Source organism: Lissotriton vulgaris, chromosome 2_1 (genome assembly GCF_964263255.1).
Source record: "Lissotriton vulgaris chromosome 2_1, aLisVul1.2, whole genome shotgun sequence".
NCBI lineage: Eukaryota > Metazoa > Chordata > Amphibia > Caudata > Salamandridae > Lissotriton > Lissotriton vulgaris.
In genome coordinates, this window is record NC_141687.1 from 1,141,311,216 (window position 1) to 1,141,329,759 (window position 18,544).

An 18,544-nucleotide genomic window follows, 5' to 3' on the forward strand; every position below is an offset into this window, starting at 1 on the left:
CAAAGTAACACTTAGTTCATCCAGTGACCGTCTACTCTTTTTACATACACATATGCTATCTATGAGCCAGGCATCCATCCATTCAAAGTAAATGTCAATCATTCATCTTAATGTCTCAAGTGGACAAACCTTACTTTTTCTCAGGGGAAAAGAAGATTTTCATTTTATTTTGGAAACCGGAAGCCATGCATCCGTGCTTGACTTGCTTTTGAATTTCAACCAAAGGATATATTGTGCACACATACAGTTTCTGTTTCACCCACCCAGGCAGTCCTCTTTCCTTTCTACTTCCACCCATCCTTGCTTCATCCTTCAACCGGACATGCATCATATTCCCTGCCACCTCGCGCAGCATTCAAAAACCCGTATCATTCTTTACCAGTCATCATTACTTTTAACTCGCTCGTCCTTCCACACTTACTTACACCCTTCTTTCCCTTTTCGTTCATACCATCCATTAAGTTAATCTCTGATCTGATTTGGATTCTCGAAAAAACTTTCACAGCTGAGTTGAAGTCAATTTAGAGGAGGCTACAACCTGGTTAATAAAAACTTACTTCTAAATTTGTAAGTCTTCTTATTCTTAACAGTATAGTATACTTGTACTGTACAACATATACTACACCCGTGTAGAGAGCACACTCTGCAGTCTGCTATCTCAATAAGTAAGGAATAGAATAGCTTACCACTGTCCGCCACTACCGTGGCATCCCCCACAGCAGCTTACGCTGGCTGTTGCACTGCCTCCGCCCCAGGAGTGCCCACCTCCGCGCTGGCCCCGGCACCGGTTGATGGTTGTGCCGATGTTCCGCCTAGAAAATACATTTCAGATTCTTAGATGCCATATACACCACTCCCTAGTATTTTGTCTAGGAATGAAAAAATGTCACTACAACTACACAAACAAATGTAATACTTTGTGACTGTCTAGTCAAAACTAAAAATTGCACTTTTTTTCAGGGAAGGGTGTTGTTTTGCTACACTTTTTGCCACAACTGATGAATGCTTGCTTTTTAACATGCACCGTTTTTCTCATAACAGACAGAAGCTTCCCTTCTAAGAACAAGAGCAACATCAGATCATCATCAGTAGGACGGAGTCAGCAACGATTCAGCACCACAAAGAAGATTTGAAGTTCCAACCAGGTGAGGGCTCGCCCACAATTAATGTGTGAGATCACTAAGCACTTTTCCATTTTCAATCCACCGTTTATGTTGTATGATGAACTTGATTTTAATAAATGTTTGTACTTTTAATAAAGCTTTAAAACTTACAGAGACTCTGTGGTTTTTAGTCATGAGTGAGTGAGCGAAAGGGTTTGCAATTTGCAAGCATGAGTCCGTGGCTCTGACAGTTCTGGACTCTGACTCCGTAGTCTTATGTCCTGGGTTGGATAATCATCATTGGGAATCAATCAACGATGAATTAGGGAGCTAAATGACTCTGTCACACTAGCTAGTCAGTAAGGAGATTGGGGGTTCAAATTCTGTTATGACTGAGGTATGTGGAAAGTCTAACTGCGCCTATTATAATTGATAAACAATGCACTATTTAGTGTCCATAGTTCTGTTTGTGCAGAATTGTCCCTGCAACAATAGTAGTATGGATTGTCCTCCTATCCAATCAAAAAGTAAACTAGTATCTTATTCTTTCTTGGTGGTCATTGACAGTTTATTGTTAGGAATTGTCAAAGCATAAACATTTAGAAGACTTCAAAATACATTATGGACAACCCAGAGGACTGCACTCAGTGCATAGAGCTATTGCTAAATAGAATGGGAGTTTCGTTGAACACCTTTTGCCAACTGTGCCAGCTTAGTTAGCTACACATACAGACTAATAATAATAATCTAGTAGTACCACAGGGAGTCATAGTAGAGGCAGGATAAGAATTTAGAAACAGTCTACAATAAGATCAAAGACGATGTAGGAAAAATCGAATGTGGAACGTTAGTAAAAAATAGGTACTCTAAAAGATAGGGAAGTATAATTATTAATATTAACATGAAAACGTACTGGGGCCAGCAGAGGAGCCCTCGCCTGACCGATCCTGGCCTTCCTGGTCCTCATCCGCCGGCGCCGCTACCTCCTCCGCTGTCCTCTTGACCCTGGGGGAGCTGATGTACAACATGAAAGAAAGACCCAAACATGGATGATTGTTGTCAACCAAATCAAACATTTCAAAAGAACAATAACAAATTATTTCGGGGAAATAGCAAATAGACAACAATTGCACTACATTGATTGACCTATCTGATGTGGTCTACTAGGATATTAGTATTGCTGGATTCACGAACCGTCGACTTGGAAAGTTATGTAACTCACTAAACAAACTACAAAAAAGTTCGACTAGGACTGGCAGGCAGCACTACGTAGCACGCGAAGTGACAGACAAAGTCCATTGTGATTGCAGACCAGTGAGAACACTAAAATGTAAGTTTCCTACTACATAACCAGTCATTAGAATACTCAAACTATCAATCCACCACCACTATCTCTTCTTAGTGGCAGGTGTACAAAGGAAGGACTGGACTTGAGTCTCTAGGGGCAGATTTACAAGTCCCTTGTGGCTCTTTTGCTCCATCGTTGCGTGACTTTTGTGACGCAGCGGCAGCGCGAAAGAGGTGCCATGGTGTGGGGTATATTAACAACGTGACGCATCGGGGAGATGCATCACGTTGTAAAGCCCTGCGCCATCAGGGGGCGTTCAGGCGCAAGGGAGTGCGTTCCTGCGCAGGAACGCATCCTAAAAGTGGCTGAGTGAAATCTACAAGATTTCACTCAGTCACTTTTAGGCCAATGCAGCGTCACTCAGTCAAAACCCTGCGCCTGCTTGAAGCAGACATACAGCTTGACGCAGCATTGGGGAGATAGGGCACCCCGGAGCATTGCTGGAGCTGTGTCGTGGTTGCGACGCAACTCCAGCAATGCGCTGCCTTTAGGGCACAGATGCGTGACGCTTCTGTGTCGTTTTTGCCCCATGGTGCGCAGCATTGTAAATGCGGCGCACCATGGGTGGTGGAGGCATGGCGCACAATTACTGGAGCATCCCAGCTAATTTGCAGGGATGCGCCAGTAATTGTAAATCTACCACTTAGTGTCTAGCATTACGCAGTTCTGTAAAGTACACTCATACATAATTACTCAGGCCAATGAAATGAGCAAATAGAATCAAAAACAAATAAGCATAGTAGCACCGCCACTGAGCAGGAGAGCAGTGCACCTGAAATGCAATCACAGAACATTTTGAAACATAATTTACCTACAATCTAATCGGCAGCATTATTGCTCTTCGGAAAAAACAAAAAATTGCAATATGATAACACATAGAGCAGGAGAAAACAGAGTAGTGATTAAATAGCTACTACTACTCACCAAGCCCGAGGATCTCGACGCCTAGCAGGTCGAGCAGGTCGCGTTCTCGGTCCAGGAGGTCGGACCACCAGTGCGTGGCCTAGTTGTAGGTGCGCCGGACCCGAGAGTGTTGATACATGGCCCGGCACACCTTCTCCCACTGCTTCCGACGCTCCCGGAGCCCGTATCCGCTAGCGATCCTGCTGCCTGTCGCAATGGTCTTTTCGGGAGGTGGCGCTGCACATAGTAAATCAGTGCGGCCACCTCCTCCGCGCTGAAGATCTCCCGGGCTGTGACTAGCTCCACCCGCAATCGCCCGCATGGGAACCGGGTATGGGGTGCAGGACCCTTCCCCGTCTCCTTCCCGGCTCCCTTTGTCATGGTCCTGTACAGCAGAAAGAAAAAAGAAGGAAAGAATAGGGAAAAAGTAAAGTAAAAATAAAAGTTTAAAAAAGAAGCTTTAGGGGGCGTGGCTTCGAGGGCGAAGATGGCGGACGCGGCTCTGTAGAGCTCCTGCCGGCCCGATCCTTATCCGCTAATTTATCCTTGCCCTAAACCCTCTTCCCTCGTCTCTACTGGTGCAGGAGTTTGCTGGAGTCCGGTGGAACACGGTGGTGTGGTCGTTGGTGCTTCGGACCTCCGCCGGCGCGGCCGTTGGAGACCGTGCCTGCTGGGCCTACTTGCCGCGTGGTGAGCCGGGACCTCGATTTTTGTCCCGCCCGCCGGATGACCCTGGACGCCGGCCGGGCGTCGTACGTCTTGGCCCGCAGGGCTGCAGCGGAGTCGCCAGAGCTGTGGGACGGAGGGCCCGTTGGCCGTATCCTGCGGAGTGGTGTTCCGGCAATTCGACGGTGCAGACCCGCTGTTCATCCTGGTCGGCCTACCCTAACGGACTCTGGGATCTGCCGCGCTGACTGAGGCGGATGGCCTGGAGGCGCCAATCCGGCGGTTCCTCCCTGGACCCCTGCCTTGTGATATCCGCGCCTTGGTGGAGTGCCTATCCCGTGGTTCTGGCCTGTGTACTGGCGGGCTGGGGGCAGACGAGTCCCCGAGGGATTGGTGTGCTGTGGACGCCCTGGACCCTGCTCGCTGACCATTTACGCGGGTGCTCCCGTAGCAGGTCCATTTCACTGAACTACCCCGGCGGCGGCCATGACAAGAGGCAGGGGCGGCCATACTGCCACCACGACGGGGCCCATCGGCAAATTCACCGGCCCTGGGGGTGGTGCCAGGGCAGCCGGTGGGGGTCAAGCTGCTGGCCCGGACAATGCAGCGCTGCTGACGGCCATCACACAATCTCGTGATATGCTGGACGCGAAGATTAGCGCGGTGGGTGCCGATGTGATGCTGCTGCCCCAGGACCTTCGCAACGCGGTTGCTCGCATCACAGAAGCGGAGACCAGGGTCACGACGGTGGAGGGCGACGTCAGCGCCCTAAAGAAGAGAGTCGCCGACCTGGAGCAGACGCAGTGGGGCCTGGCGCTCCGTGTGGAAGATGCTGAAGGACGGGCACGGCGGAACAACCTGCGTTTTGTCGGCTTCCCGGAGGACTGCGAGAAGGGGCCTATGGACGTTTTCCTATCCCGATGGCTGGAGAGCTGGCTACCCCCGGACGCCCTGTCACGCTGCTTCGTGGTGGAGCGTGCCCACCGCGCCTTGACACAGAAGCCGCCGGCTGGGGAGCGGCCCCGCCCGATCATTGCCCTGATCCTTAACTATCATGATAGGGACGTCATCCTCCGGGAGGCCCGGCTCAAAGACACCCTGCTGTTTGATAACTGTAAAATTATGATCTTCCCGGACTATACCAAACTGGTCCAGCAGCAGAGACATTCCTTTCTGGCGGCCAAGGCCAAGCTGCGGGGCCTAAAGATCCAATACTCGCTGCTCTACCCGGCCCGCCTTCGCATGATCTTCAACTCGAAGACCCACTTTTTCGATTCCCCGGAGCCCGTCTTCTCCTGGACTGACGAGACAGTCAGGCTTCGACCACATGTCCAGCCAGGGCTGCACTCCGGTTCCTCACGCAGTTCTTCTCAGGAACGGAGCGACCAACCGAACAAGGGGAAGCGGCATCGCAAGTCTCGCTCGAGGCGGAGGTCCCTGTCCCGAGACCCCCTCTTGGGGGACACACAGCCGGAGACGGATCACTCTGGCAGGGGGCCCTGACTACTGTTCACCGACTTTTTGCTCCTTGCTTTTCTTCTGTGGCCGTCCGCTGCGGCGACCGCCTGCCAGTCGGCAGTAGAGACATAACTTGGTGCAGTATTACCTGGCTCTTTGGCCTTTATTTGGGACTCATGTGAACTGATGCTCTTTATCATGCACTGTTTTTGATTGTACCTTATGCTGGGGGGGGGGGGTTGGGGCATGTTCTAAGGGCTGCCTCCTCCTGTTGGGTCTGGGGGGTGGTGTTGGGAGTGTGCTTGGTTGGTGGTAGGGGGGTTGTTTGGGATCCTTTGGCATGTCTGACTTTTGGCGCTATGTTTTGGGCCTGAAGTACCGTATGCCGCGACAGATACTTCATTGTTTCTTGAGGTATTGGGGTGGGGGAGGGGGGTCTTGGGATGTTGGGTGGCTAGGTGGGGGGGTCTGCTTTTCGGGGGTTGTGGGTTTTGGGGTCCTGTTTTCTGGGGTGCACGTGGTCTTCGTGGATTTTGCGACTGTGTGGTCTGGGGCCTGGGCCGGGAGCCGGGGATTGTGGGGCTGGATGCATTGTGATAATGGCTGATGTCCCTCCTTTAGCGCCTTCTGGCGCTTCCATGCGTGTTCTTAGCTGGAATGTTCGGGGACTATTGGACAAGATTAAACGGGGGGCGGTGCTTCGTTGGGCTAAGAGGGACCTGGCGGATGTGCTCCTTCTTCAAGAAACGCACATGCTGGGTACAAAGGCCCTGAGTTTGCAGCGCTTTGGCTTTCATCAAGTGTTCCATGCCGGGTTTACTAGGGGCTCCAGGGGAGTGGCCATTCTTATTCATAGACGGCTGGCGTACGTTCACGAGCGTCAATGGCTCGACCCCCAGGGACGCTTTGCATTTGTTCAAGGGAAGGTTGGTGCGGAGCCTGTGGTGTTTGGTTGTGTGTATGCCCCCCCCCTGCAATGGGCCCTAGCTGAACGGTTGTTTGCCTTATGGACTGAACTCCCCCACTCCTTGGCTGTGATTGGTGGTGACTGGAACGATGTATTGGACGTGGCTCTGGACCGGCAGAGGAGGCCCGGAGTGGCGCTTGTGTCCTCCCCTACACGGTTGGGGGCTATGGTTGATGGTCTGGGTTGGGTGGATGTGTGGAGACACTTGCATGCGGAGCGGCGAGAGTACACCTATGTTTCGGCTGTCCATGGCTCCCTTTCGCGCCTGGATTGTGTGTTTGTTCCAAGGGCCTTCCTTGATAGAGTGAAGGGGGCGGCGATTCGGCCTCGCGGGCTCTCTGATCATTCCCCTGTGGCAGTCCAAATTGACTTGTGCAAAGCACGCCCACCTTTCAGATGGCGGATGTCCACGTGGCACCTGCAGTGCCCTGATTACTCCCAGCATCTTCGTGGCGCGATCGCCCACTATTGGCAGGAGAACCTTACCGGGGGGATGGATGCGGTGACCGTCTGGGAGGCCATGAAGCCCACCCTGCGGGGAATAGATATTGCTTGGTGTGCGTCTGCTCGCCGGACTCGACTGGAAAGCATTGCTGCCGCTGCAGCGCGGGTAGAAGAACTTGAGACTCGCCACAGTGAGGCACCTGATGATGTCGCGCTGCGGCTGCTCCTGCAGGCGCAGCAGTCTTACTCCTCTGTCCTATTAGACGAGGCTCGCCAGGCGTGGTTGGCCACCCGTAGCCGGGTGTACCAGTGGGGCGACAAGTCTTGCACTATGCTCCACAGGCTTTGCCAACAGAACTTGCAGCCTCTTACACTGCCGGGCCTTGTTGATGGCGCAGGAGTGGCGATCACGGACCCGGCAACTCTTGCAACGAGCTTTGCGCACTATTATGGGCGTCAATATGCCTCCCGGGAAACTCTCTCCCCTACTGATATCGCAGACTACCTTGCATCGGTTCGCCCATCTGCTGTGTCCGATGAGGTGCGTGATGCCCTGGACCTTCCCCTGATGGCTGAGGAGCTGGGTGACGCGCTGGGTCAACTGAATGTGGGCAAGGCGCCGGGGCCGAGCGGATTCCCCAGCGAATTCTATAAGAAGTTCCATCTACAGCTGGGGCCGCATTATTTGCGGGCCCTGGAGCAGGCGCGAGACCATGGCCGCCTCCCACCGGATTGGCGCCATGCCAAAATCGTGGTGTTCTTGAAGCCGGGTAGGCCCCCTGATCGCCACGAATCTTATCACCCCATATCCCTTATTAACTTCGAGGCCAAGCTCCTGGCCAAGGCGCTTGCGAACCGCTTGCTTCCACACATCTCGGCCTTTGTTCAGCCAGATCAGGCAGGGTTTATGCCGCGCCGGGCAACGAGGCACAATATACGGCGGGCGCAGGCTGCGATTGAAGCGATCGAGTCGTCGGAGGATCGGGCGGCGCTACTATTGGCCGATATCGATAGTGCCTTTGATTCGGTCAGCTGGACCTTTCTTTTTGCCCTGTTACCGCTGCTGAACCTCGGCCCGGTCTTCCTCTCCTACGTCAGGCTGCTTTATACCTAGGTCACTGCCTCGGTGCGTATCTCAGGGGCGACTTCGGCTCGGTTCCCGGTGACCAGGGGCACGCGTCAAGGGTGTCCGCTCTCCCCTTACCTTTTCGTGCTGGCCATGGAGCCGCTGGCCACCAGGGTACGCCATGATGTGCTCTACCGTGGCTTCGTGTGGGGTGCGGATCATTCGGACCGCATAGCTCTATATGCGGATGATGTACTGTTTTTCATGACCGACCTACAATGTACGGGCCCTCGTGTCCTGGAGCTGATGCAGGAGTTTGGTCGGGCGTCGGGGCTCTTCCTGAACCCGCGCAAGTCGACCCTATGGGCGCTGGGGGGTGGCGCAGTGGCCTGTCCTTGGGCTGCATCCCTTCAGGTGGCTGTGGAGGGTGTGAAGTACCTGGGTGTTTTCCTCTCTGCTTCGCCCGCAGTGGCGTGGGACCGGAACGTCCAGCCAGTGTGGGATCGGGTCCAGATGGATGTCAAGACATGGACGCGTATGCCTCTTAACATCTACGGCCGGTCGGCCATCTTTAAGATGGTGGCCTTGCCTTGTCTCCTCTACCAACTACAGAATCATCCCTTTCAGATCGACCCGCAGTGGTTCCGTACTGTTAACTCTGTGCTGGGCCGGTTTCTGTGGGCTGGGGGTGCCTCCAGGGTGGCGCTACGCACATGCTTCCTCTCTACATACTGCGGCGGCTTGGCGACCGCAGATATTTTGTCTTACTATCAGGCCTCCCATCTCCTTGTGCTTAACGAGTGGTGGTATGGGGACCGTAGTGATCCGGCCTATGCCCTGGAGCACTCTCTGATGGGTGGTGCCTCCCTCCACACCTTGCTGTATTCGGCCAGGCGGCGGCGACTGCTTCCATGGGTTACCCAGGTGGTTTTCGCGGTCTGGCGGCGGGCCCTGCACCGTATGGGTTGGTGGGGTAGGCTGACGGCCAAGACTCAGTTATGGCGTAATGGCCTGCTACCGGCGTTGGCGTCTTCGTCCGGGTTCGACGGCTGGGACGCGATCGGGATCTCATCCCTTGGCCATGTCCTCTCTGGTACTACCCTTAAGTCCTTTCAGGACCTCAGTTCTGAATTTAACATGCCCAGGTCCCAATTCTTCCGTTACCTCCAATTTCGCCACGCTCTTACTCCTAGCCTGGTGGGCTTGGAGCAGCTCCCTGACTTTAGTCCCATTGAGGCAAAACTTTTTATGGGAGACCTGGGTGACAAGAAGGTCTCTCAGATATACCGTTCCCTGGTCACACACTGCTCCCCTTCACTTTCAACGCTAAAGGCCTCTTGGGAGGGTGATGTTGGTCCCCTGGATGAAGACGACTGGCGCGAGGCCCTTGAATCTCCCCGTGGTGCTGCTATAGCTATCCGCCTCCGCTTCATCCAGTTCAAATACCTCCACCGAGCTTATTATACTAGAGACCGTCTATGGCGGGCGGGCCTTATTGCAACTCCAGAGTGCCTGAGGCGTGGTTCCAAAAGGGGCACCCTTTTTCATACTGTGTGGTCCTGTGAGAGACTGACTCGGTTCTGGGCGGGGGTTTGGGACTGCTTGTCCGAGGTGTTGGGGTGGGACCTGCCTCGTACCCCTAGGTTGGGCCTTCTTCATGTTCTAGAAAACGTTGGGGGCAACATTTACAAACGCCATCTGTTGTTGCTGGGGCTTGTGGTGGCGAAGAGAGACCTGGCGCAGGCCTGGAAGAGCGAGCGCGCCCCCCCACTCGGTGCCTGGAAGGCAGGCCTGGACTTCCTAATGGGTCTGGAGCAGCCTGTTTTCGAAGCCCGGGGGTGTCCCCGCAAACATTACAAAATTTGGAAACGGTGGGCGGACTACAGGGGCCTGTCCCTCGACCCCCCGTGGACGTTGATGATGCACTACCGCTGGATGTGGATCCCGCACCCTAGGCTGCTGGCCGGCTCCACCTTTGTATGCCATCTCATGTTGCTGAACTGCGATCACGTGCACTGGGTTAGGGTGGGATAAGGGGTGGGTAGCTGCGGGCGGGGTTGGTTGGTGTTCTTGGGGTTGGGTGGGCGGGGGTAGTTCGACATTTCTCATTCTATAACGCTGGGTTCAATGCTGTGTCAATGCTGTGTTTTTTCCTGTCTGTCGTTGACAGTCTCCTCCTGACTGTGGAGGGCTGTACTGAAACTTGCTTGAACTCATAATAAAATGGTTTTGAAAAAAAAAAGAAGCTTTAAAAGTAACGAGAAGTTGAAAAAAATACAAAATATAGATCTAGAAAAAAAGAGGGATAGATATAAAGTAGAAAAGATCAAAAAAAGTCCAAAGAAACAAAAGATTGCACAGATGAAAGGAGGATTAGAAAGCATGCACAGAACCATAGCAATGAATGAAAAACAAGATGGCCGCGCCCATTGAGGACCGCGTGGGTAAGTTCGTGCGATTTTTCCCGTGCGAGTACTCAAAAACACGTGCGAACTGGTAATAGCGCGTGGCACACAACGCGACATTGTCAATAGCGCCCGGAAACGGAAATACGCAACGCCCACAATATGGCCGCGCCCATGTACGACCGCATGGGCAACTTCGCGGTCGGTGCTCTGCAAGCGGTCCACAAACAAGCAAAAAACCGGCGAACAAGCAAAAAAAAAGAAATCTGCAAATTCACACGAATTCGCGGATTGCAAGATCAATTTCGAGCGAATTCGCGCCCCGTGAATATTGCGAAATTGCAGAAAAATGAATTTTGCAAAACTGAAAGCACTTAGCAGGTGCAAAAGTTCAAGCGAATTTGTAACCATACCCTGTAGTGCTTCCTGAGGGTCCCCTCCAGAGTTCAGTTGCCTGCTTGCAACTATTCTCTGACCCTGCTCTGATCCTCAAAGCAGGGTCAGAGAATAGTTACAAGTATGGCACAATGCTCCTGTAAAAAAAATTAAACTGCAACAGGAAGCACTTACAGCTAAGGAAGCAGGTGCCAGACTTAAAGCTCAAATTCAGTGACACATTAACCAGCCTCAAATGAATTCATCTCAGTTGAGGCTGGGAAGGTGTGCTTTGCTCTCCCCAAATAAACTACAGTGGTAAACAAGAGGGTGGTAATGGTGAACCAGAGGGTGCTGTGATAAACCAGAGGGGGACAATGCTGATCCAGAGGGTGGCAGTAATGACCCAGAGGGCGGCAGTGATGAAATAGAGGGTGGCAGTGATGAACCAGAGGGTGGCAGTGATAATCCAGAAGGCAGCACTGGTGAACCAGAGGGTGGCAGTGCGGAACCAGAGGGTGGCAGTGATGAACCAGAGGGTGGCAGTGGCGAACCAGAGGGTGGCAGTAATGCACCAGAGGGTGGCAGTGGTGAACCACAAGGTGATGAACTAGAGGATAGCGGTGATGAGCCAGAAGGTGGCAGTCTTGAACCAGAGGGTGGCAGTGATCAACCAGAGGGTGGCAGTGATGAACCAGAGGGTGGCACTGGTGAACCAGAGGGTGGCAGTGATGATCCAGAGGGTGGCAGTGGCAAACCAGAGGGTGTCAGTGATGAACCAGAGGGTGGCACTGGTGAACCAGAGGGTAGCAGTGATCATCCAGAGGGTGGCAGTGGCAAACCAGAGGGTGGCACTGGTGAACCAGAGGGTGGCAGTGAGGATCCAGAGGGTGGCAGTGGCAAACCAGAGGGTGGCAGTGATGAACCAGAGGGTGGCAGGGATGAACCAGAGGGTGGCAGTGGTGAACCAGAGGGTGGCAGTAATGAACCAGAGGGTGGCAGTGGTGAACCACAAGGTGATGAACCAGAGGATAGCAGTGATGAACCAGATGGTGGCAGCCTTGAACCAGAGGGTGGCAGTGGCAAACCAGAGGGTGGCAGTGTTGAACCAGAGGGTGTCAGTGATGATCCAGAGGGTGGCAGTGGCGAACCAGAGGGTGGCAGTAATGAAACAGAGTGTGGCAGTGATGAACCAGAGGGTGGCAGTGGTGAACCACAAGGTGATGAACCAAAGGATAGCAGTGATGAACCAGAGGGTGGCAGTGGTGAACCAGAGGGTGGCAGTGATGATCCAGAGGGTGGCAGTGGCAAACCAGAGGGTGGCATTGGTGAACCAAAGGGTGGCAGTGATGAACCGGAGGGTGGCTGCGATGAACCACAGAGTCGCAAACAGGCTGGACACGTAGAAACAACATCGTCGTGACCGTTGCGACCACAAAAGTACGTTTGCATTCCTGAACTTGTAAAAAACCCTCAAGAACTGGCAAAAACAGCAAATTTGCAAATTCGCACGAATTCGCAAATTTTGCGAATTGCAAGTTCGCTTTCGCACAATTCGCGGATCGCGAATTCGCAAATTTTGCCCATGCTTAGTTTTAGCCTTCCAGGCCAGCAATTTGCCAGCCCCCACTCCGATTTGGAAGTGAGCTATCTTGCTAGCCTCCCATTTCTCCTGCAAGCTTTGATTCAGCACAGACCCCAATTGCGCTTTCAAAGTTAGCAACTTACTATCAAGAACTTGAGTAGTGATACCAGATGGAGCTTGATCTATTTTCTCTTGCACTTCCAACATTTCTACCTCTATGGACGCTACCTTCTCTTTATGACATTTCCTTCGAAATGAGACCTTATTTGTGATAAGGCCTCTTAAGAAGGCCTTAAGAGCATCCCAAACTATTCCCGGAGCAGCTGACCCAACGTTGGTCTCTATAAAGAGCTGTGTTTCAATGAGTAGGGAGGATATATCATCTGCTGCTGATAGGAGTGAACGATCAAACGTCCAGGATCTAGAGGTCTTAGGGAAGCCCCCGAGTTCCATAAGTACTGCCGAATGGTCCGATAGGTGGGATGGAAGATATACAATATTTTTCACACATTCGACCAAACGCTGGTTAATTAGAACTAAGTCGATCCTAGACTGGTGGTGGTATTTCTGGATTCGAAAAGAGACCCCCTGCTTCTTTCCAGCCCTATTCCTCCAGATATCAACAAGCCCATATGGCTTCATAGACTTAAGTAAAAAAACTCTAGTTTTTGAGAGAGCCAGAGGTCGGCTGTTCGGGGTTTTATCCAAACGAGGATCCTGCACTATATTAAAATGCCCAGCCAGAATCGTCGGTTCGGGGTAAGACAACAAATGTGAATAAATAGACTTTAGTACAGATGGGTCATCAATATTAGGCCCATAATAGCCCACTATCGTGATTCGTACACCAGCTATTAGAACTGAAGCGATGACCCATCTGCCACCTGGGTCCACTATTTTCGACACTAATCTAACTTGGAGAGGCTTTTTAAAGATGATTGTCACTCCCCTAGTACTAGTAGATTGGGAGGTAGAAATAGAAAAATCAATCCAACTATTTTCCTTCACCATCAAGAGTACTTCCGCCTCTGTTAGGTGAGTCTCCTGGAGAATGATGACCTGCGCATCAGAATCCTGCAAATACTGCATGATCTTATCTGACCAAGGTCTGGTGCAGAGGCCATTCATGTTCCAGGAGACAACTTTCACATTACTCATAGGGAGGCAGCAATTCCCTACTCCTAATACATACAGCCCCTGCAAGCCAAATACTCTGCCAGGAGCCGAGTATTGCCAGACTGCATCTGAAAACTCTTAACCAACAACAATTCAGAAACGTATAGGAAATTAGGTTTTTTGTTTTACTTCTCCCCACCCCCACCCCCCCTCCCCCGTGCCCTAAACTACCCTCCACCCACCCCTGGGAAACCCTTGCCCTATCTATCCGGAACTAGTCCAGAAGATAGTGCCCCGACCCAATACTCCCACTGTGTTAAGGGTAAGTGTAAACTCAAAAAGCTCCAAAAGTGACGACGTGCGTGGAGTAACGGTTACCCGGCTTAGACTAAAATTTTAAACAAGCTAGGCCTGCAGTCTAACCAGTATGCTCACCCCTTTTTTTCCATTTTGATTTGTTTTCCAAATAGGATAGAGAAAGAAATGTTTTCTTATATTATTTTTTTTTTCTTTTTCCCTTGTCTTCTTCCCCTTATTTATAATCTTCATAAGAAGAACCTCTAAAGAGCACTAGAAAGGAGCAATAAAAAAAAAACCTCAACCAGAAGAGCCCTACGCTCCACCCTTAGACCCTACAATACTAAGCAATAGCTCATCTGCTTCTTGCACAGACCTAATGTTAAACATTTTATTGTTATATTGTTATACATTATTCTAAGTGAGGCAGGGAACTTAAGCTGAGCTGATGTGCCTGCACTTCTAAATGCATCTAGGTGCCTGCCGAGTTTCCATTGCTTCTCAAGAGTAGCCCTTGAAAGGTCTGATCTAATTTGGAAGTTGTACCCTTTCCCTGCCAGTGTTTTATGCTTCAATGCCGCAGTAAGAATATTTTCTTTAAGGGTATATGTGTGGAAATTCACAAGAATTTTTCGAGGTTTGTCTCTGTTAGGATTCTTCCTAAAAGGATCTCTATGGATCCGTTGGATGTCTTTGGCCAGATCTTCAGATGATTCCACCAAATTCAGAGCTTCTTTTGGAAGAGAGACCACATACAACTTAATGTCGGACCCTTCGCTACCCTCTGGGACATTCAAGATACATAGGTTGCTACGTCTAAAGTTATTCTCGAGAATTTCCATCCTCTCAGCCATTAAGAGATCTTCCTTCTTGAGCTTGGTGATGTCACTTTTAGCCTGTTCTAGATGTAACGACAAGCCTGCAACAGTCTCTTCAAGGGCTGATGTTCTTGCATAAAGACCATCTATCGTGTTGTCCAGGGACTCGCAGAAATTCCTTATCTCGAGCTGGTTAGCTTTAGATGATTCAAAACCATATTTAATATCACTGGTCAAGGCTAGAAACATAGACTGCAAAGAGGTAGTTTCGGGGGCATCCGTAGCCACCTGCAGAGGCTCGACCTGCTCGCTCGCCAATGCCAGTGTTTCCTCTGCTGCCATTCCCTTTAAGCCCACACATGCCTCTCTTAATGATAATGATACTGAGGGTATATCTACAACTTGGGAGGGCGAGACATTTTTTGCACCCACTGCATCTGCGTCTGTGTTTGTGTTTACAATTATGTTAGCGTCTATGACTTCGTCCAAGCAGAGACCATCCACAAGGGCCACGGAAGGAAATTCCTCCATAGTGATAGTACCAGCCCCACTTAAATCCAGCAGTTTAGCCCCCAAGGGAGCAGGCTGACTCGAAGTTAGGTACTCTTTGAGATGCAGTACTTGAGGAATAGCCTTGAAGTAGGAACGCAGTGATGGGGTAATTTTAGCCCCAGCACCAATAGGTATACTATTGCCCTTTTATGCCCTAGAGCTTTTTGCCGGCTTTGCTTTGATTTCAGTGCTTAAATAGGAGGAGGTATTCTTAGGTCTAACTGTTCCCAGATCTAAATTCTTGTTAGGAACCTTTAATCTTGGAGAAGGAGGTACAGCGAATAATTCACCAGGTACTACCTTAACTGTCTTAACATATGTTGGTATTGGCGCTGGTACACCAGATGTAAGGACTGACTCGCCGAGTTCCTCCGTAGCACGTTTGTCTTGTTTGTCTTCCAAACACTTCTTTTTTCCCCCACGCTTACCTCTTTTTTTTGTAGCAGTCTGTACAGCTTTCATAGGGTTGGTCTCATTTTCAAAAAAGACCTTGTGGGAGCCCCTGAGCAGGCCTAGGGGGTCAGGGTGTTTCTACCCTGCCCCCTTTTGTTATTTTTCACCTTTTTTTATTTGTTTTCTTGTGCCTTGGTTAACGAGGCACAAGATGGCTGCCAACACTTCCTGGTTTGGAGCGTTGACAGCCAATTAGAATAAAGCTCGTGGTCGGGAGGGTCCGTGGATCCACCGCCCCTCTAGATATTGAAACTTTTATTTTTAGATTTTCTCAGCAACTACTGAACGGATTTACACCATTTAAAAAAAGGACGCTTTCTGAACCTAGCACTACCTTTTTGCCAAATTTGGTGTAATTCCGTTCGGCAGTTCGGGCTGTAGCCGTGTCTAAAGTTTCCTATTGAAAATAACATTGAGAAAACACGTTACAAGAGATTGCGCAATTAGTTTTGAAAATTTCGTGAAGATTCGTCAACCGGCACCAAAGTTATTGGGAAAAGAAAAAAAAGCATTTCCTATGGAAACTAGGTCCTAACTATAACTATCTACTGGCGATCGCCAGTAGACTTTATATATTGTCCCACTTTTATTTTTTATATAAATTGTTCCTAAGTTTCAGAGCGCGTTATGTGAACAAGCTCCCGAGTGGAGTGAAACGCGTCGTCTTTTTACTGAATAAAAACGTCATCCTGCAACTCACTTGAGGAGTGATTCTTTTCTTGTCCGTTGTTCGCTACATTGGAAAAAGTCATTTGGAGGTCCATACCTGTTTGGTTCCGCCGGTCATTGACGGAACAGGAGTGCTTCTTCATATATATATATATATATATATATGCTGAGGCAAAGAAGGAGCGCGGACCACTGTGGCTCGTCAGCTGCAGTTTATTAGAATTCCATAGATAGCGCAGCAGCAGCCATGACACGTTTTGTCCCTCACAGGGGACTTGATCACATGACGCGCTTCTGGCCTGACAGTTGGCTTAAATATTTTTTGTGTTTTTTCAAATGCTCACACCATGTGACATAAACCTTAAAGTGACAGTGCATGTAAATACGTTTTTATACATTAAAGTACTAGTGCAATACAAATCATCCTGTACAAACCTTTCAATAATTACTGAAGGCTGCGAATCAAAATTGATGCATGAATGCATGGAGACAAAATCAGACAACAACAGAATAAATATAAATATAAATATATATATATATATATATATATATATATATATATATATATATATATATATATATATATATATATATATATATATATATATATATATATATATATATATATATATTACCTACTGGCGGTCGCCAGTAGGTAGTTATAGTTAGGATTTTTTTCAATGTTAAATCTCAAAATTCTATTTGGAATAACTTTGGCACCGGTTGACGAATCTGCCTGAAAATTTCCTGAAAATGGCCTCGTCGAGCTCCGGTCCTTCCTTGAAAGTTTGGGGGGGATTCGTCAAGCGGGGGCCGAGATAAAAGGGGGGTCCCAAAACGCGTTTTCCCCATGTTAATTTCCATAGGGCGGTCGATTTCACTTTTAGCCCGAACGGCTGAATGGATTTACACCAAACTTGGCAAAATTGTAGGGACTGGTAGCCCGATGTGCCTTTGCTATGTCTCAAGATATGTGCTCCAGTGGATTTTGAGTAATTTAGGTTCAAAAAAATATATATATCTATAGCAGCGCACCGGTGCGCGCACCGGAGAGCGCTCCAGGCGCGACACGGGAGGTGCGCATGAAAAGCTGATTGGCTCTCGGGTGTCTGTAAACATTCCAAACAGTCCAGAGCGGTCGCCATCTTGTGTCTCGGTAAAATCGAGACATAAGAGGCGGCTAAAACAAAGTGGGAACTGACCATAAGGCGTCAGGGATAGACCCCTTTGACCCCCTAGGTTTGATGTGGGGGCTATAAAAGGGCCCCGCGGGGCATTTAAAATATTTTTTTTTTTTTTCGTTTTGCGCGGGGGAAGCGCACGGTGCGCGCACCAGGTAGCGCACCGGGGAGCGTAAAATGAGGGAAAAAGATGACAGAGTTTTCAAAAAAATGAAGTTTTTATTTAGAAATTGGAGGTAGTTCTAAAAAGAACTTTTTTTTTTCTTCTTTTTGTTGTTTTATATTTTTTTTGTGTTTTTTGAACTTTTTGAACTTTTTTTGGCTTTTCAAAACAGTTTTATATTTTTTTTTGTATTTTTTAGGGGGAGAAACAAAAAAAGGGAATTGAAACTGGTTCAACTGGAGCAAAAAAACAAAAAACCCAAAAAATTATTTCTTTTTGGGGCACTTGTGATTATCACCTGCAAGGACGATGAGCTTAATACTTTGTTCCCCATAGGAGATAAGCTTGCCACAAGCAGTACAAGTAATTTTAAAATCAGCAAATCTCGGCTGAATGCAAGGCATCACCTCAGATGTTTCTGGTTGCGAGGAAGTGGGTTGGTTTCTTTGGGAGGGGGTCCTTGATGACTGGGGGAGGTTACTGGCCAGTTCCCGGAACTCTGCTCGAGAGTAGTTGTTTGGATGCTTTCTTGTCATGTGCCGAATCATGGTATAGTTACCAAAAGAATATTTCTTGTTTGGGTTGCCCCGTGAAAGTTCATCATTGCAGATGAGGCAAGTCACCTTGGGAGCATTCACCTTTTTTTTCCCCTCTGGAATTGAAAAAAACTGCCAAATAATGTGTGGTTTGGGTTTATAAGGTGTATTTTCTTCTGGCAGCCATCTTCTTCTCCCCTCCTCCTCTTCCTCTTCCTCCTCCTCCTGTTCTTGACCACCAATATAATTTGGAGCTGGTCCTCTTGGTGGTGGTGGTGGTGGTGGTGGGGCAGATGCACCAGCTGATGCTACTAATGAAGCCATTATTTAGAGCAAAAAAGTAGAGAGAGCAACAAACAGGTCTTCCTCAGTCAAAGGACAAAGTCAGAATAAGGAAAAAAGGTGGGGTCTTTCATCATTTAGAAAAAAAAACTGTCCT